This window comes from Nicotiana sylvestris, chromosome 1 (genome assembly GCF_000393655.2).
Source record: "Nicotiana sylvestris chromosome 1, ASM39365v2, whole genome shotgun sequence".
Classification (NCBI taxonomy): Eukaryota; Viridiplantae; Streptophyta; class Magnoliopsida; order Solanales; family Solanaceae; genus Nicotiana; species Nicotiana sylvestris.
Window position 1 is genome coordinate 124,309,054 of NC_091057.1, and position 3,624 is coordinate 124,312,677.

The following is a 3,624-nucleotide window of genomic DNA, read 5'->3' on the forward strand; positions in this document are numbered from 1 at the left end:
GAAGATATATTAATGATATAAAATAAAAAATGAGTAAAGAACACTTACTCCAGTCACATGGTGAAAATTACTTCAAGAATCGCCTCAATCCGAGCTCCATAGCTCCAAAAATACAAAAATGGCCGAAACCCCCGAAATAGAGTACTTTATAATCTGCCCAGGCATTCCTCTTACGCGAAAGCGGGAAGTCAATCGCGTTCGCGATGAACAAAATATATTGCCACCAAAATTACTCTATGCGATCGTGTAACAAACACTGTGAACGCGAAGAAGAAGGAAACACTAACCAGCTGAGTCCAAACTACTATGAGAATGTGTGCGCGCGAACGCGATGCTCACTCCGCAGCAACCTATGCGGACGCGTCTGAGAACCTGCGAACGCGTAGAACAACTTGACACCAGCCATAAAAGAACCTTATGCGATCGCGAACCATGCTCCGCAATCGCGATTAAGAAAACTAGATACCCAGAGTTCTACAGAACCAGCAATGCAAAATGAAGGAAAATAGTCTGAAATCAATTCGAAACACACCTGAGTCCCTCGAGACCCCAACCAAATATGCCAACAAGTCCCATAACATAATACGGACCTACTCGAGGCCTCAAATCACACATAACAACATCAAAACGACGAATCACACTTCAATTCGAACTTGATGAACTTTGAACTTTTCAACTTCCAAAACTCGTGCCGAAACATAGCAAATCAATCCGGAATGAACCCAAGTTTTGCACACAAGTCTTGAATGACATAAAAAAGCTATTACAATTCTCAGAACCACAATCCGATATCCATAAAGTCAACTCTCGGTCAAACTTATGAACTTTCCAAACCTTTAAATTTTCAACCTTCGCTAATTAGTGCCGAATTCTTCTAGGAACATTCAAATGCAAATATGGGCATACGCCCGAGCCCCAAATCACCACCTAGACCTAACGGAACCATCAAAATTCCAATTCGAGGTCAAATACTAAAAAGTCAAACTTGGTCAACTCTTCCAACTTAAAGCTTAAACCATAAAATTCATTATTCCAAATCGATTCCGAATAACATGAAAACCAAAACCGACGATTCACATAAGTCATAATACATCATACGAAGCTACTCATGCCCATAAACTACCGAGCGAAGTGCAAACACTCAAAACGACCGGTCGGGTCGTTACATCCTCCCCTACTTGAACATGCGTTCGTCCTCGAACGTGCCCAGAGTTGTTGTTAAGCCGCAAGATCATCGCATAACCTTACCATATACATATCCGAGGGTGATCTCACATCACCCTAATCCATATAAGCCTGACGACACAACCTAACTGAAGATCCTTCATTCAACCTTAGCTATAAACCTTAGAACCAAATTTCCATCATCCAGAATTTCCTATAAGATCTGAATATCGCACCTACACACTGTATAAGTTTGAACAAGTTATATCAACCCATAACCATAACCCAAGATGTAATTACATGATACACCGCATAACTCGCGTACTTGTAGCAATAACTTTTGCCCACAATAACTTCTCAAAACAAACTCGATACCGGTAATAAATCTCATATCAAATAAAACCTCATTCTAAAACCTTCTTAAACTGCCAATGATGAAAGAAACATGCAGAAACTCATAACCACTTATCAGATTAACAAGTCATGGAGCTCCATCTCCTTCAACAAGAATTATAGCCAATTTCTACATCGATTAACGACATTATCCTCTCAAATATACTGTAATCAAATCCAATAGCACTAATTCTAACGATCCCATCTTATCAAATACAAGCTGCTATACTGGCATGCCTCACCAATATACCTAAAGCCACAAACTATGAAATTCATGCACCAATACGCAACAATTCAAATGTGCTCAAACATAGAAAATGACTCAAACGAGAGGGTTGTCCCGCAAGCTCAGTAAGTACCACCACAATGCAATGCTAAAAACCCATCACACACTGCAAAACTATAACACACGAACCTAATACAAAAGGATCATATCTCAACATAACCCTGTTGCAATGCATGACCCCCTCCAAACACCGGTCCATGGGAAATACCTCAACTTACTCTACTCAAAATCGATAACCACGTGCACTTCGACATTAAGTAACCAAGGTGCATAACCATAACCACAGAGAATCAAATAACACAATTCCATACAAACCCTAATGAACATAACCAATGCGTAATCAATCATGTATCACCCACATACCTATATCTCTTAAAGTTCGCTATAAAGCCCCAATAGAACCGCACCATGTGTGCATATAACCAACGGATTACAACCCCTCGTAGCGTAGAAGAGTAACTCACAGAACATATCAGAACACAAATAAGCTCAACAACCGAATGGCACATCCCTCAATAATAGCAGTACGGAGTCGACTAATCTGACCTAGTGTAGATACACATCCTCATTGGCCTACCAACGAGCCCCTAAATCGACCCTGGTCATCCACCAATAGATAATTAACCTTCCGAAGGTCCACAATAACCTAACATAACACATACTATCATTTGGCTAGCTTTGGCCAAATCTTCACAGTCCGCAACCACAAAACAACCTACTTCTGAGAATTCCCGGTCTCCAATTCCATAGAACATATGAACCACCATATCTGATCCTAACTCCGCCACCCGAATGACTAATACATCTCTCACACATAATCATCGCCCTGAGAAATACTTATATAATTCTTCCATGCCACATAGCAAAATCTGAACATCAGTGGTCGATCAGCCAGGCGAGTACCACAATACCTGTGAAACATCCATAAGTCAAAACTCAGTGCACCTTCTAAATATACACTCTCCTCAAGCAATACCAAGTAGTAATATCCTTTAAATAGTCATTTGGAATCGTCTACATTGCATATGAATTCATGACCCTCCCTTCAAAACTGAATCGTGGCCTTGCACATGCAAACCTCAGTCTTACACAACACACCGTACCTATTATGTGATCGCAGCAAACTCAACCTCACACAATGGTAGGAAGAGCGGGTGCTAAGACTTTTACCCGAATAGTGGTATCGGGGTCAATTTCCATAGGGAGCTTGGGATGGAGTTGCGTATTTGTTCAGACTAGGAATGCGTGCTTGCTCCTAGTTGTACTTCTAAAAGTTTTTGGGGTTTTTGTTTAATAACTACTATTATCAACTACAAATTTAGGCTAATTTATGCTAAAGAGAGATGTTCTAAGTTGTGATTAATATAGAGAAAAGCACTAGGGTCGTGGCATCACCTAGGTGGTTAACTAACGGGTAGAGACTACTAATAATAGATTGACATATTTGGGATCAATGTTATAACCGTTGCACAATTATACCCACTCTCACATCTCTCAGTAGAGAGAGCGACTTTGCCCAATTGACTCTCTCGAGACCAATTGGGTAGGCCAATTAGACCAAGCAACTAGGGTTTAAGTAGGGTGATTACTCTCTCGAGGTTTAACCCGTTAATTGGGACTACCATTTCTCATAGGTCCACCCCAATTCCTTGTTGTGTCAATTTTGGGGTCATAGACTCTCTTTCTCAAGAAGGGTAAGACCCACTAAGCTAGAATCAATGTTTGCAACCAACAATCCTTAATTAAACCATAAAATTAACCTAAATAACAAACACCCAATA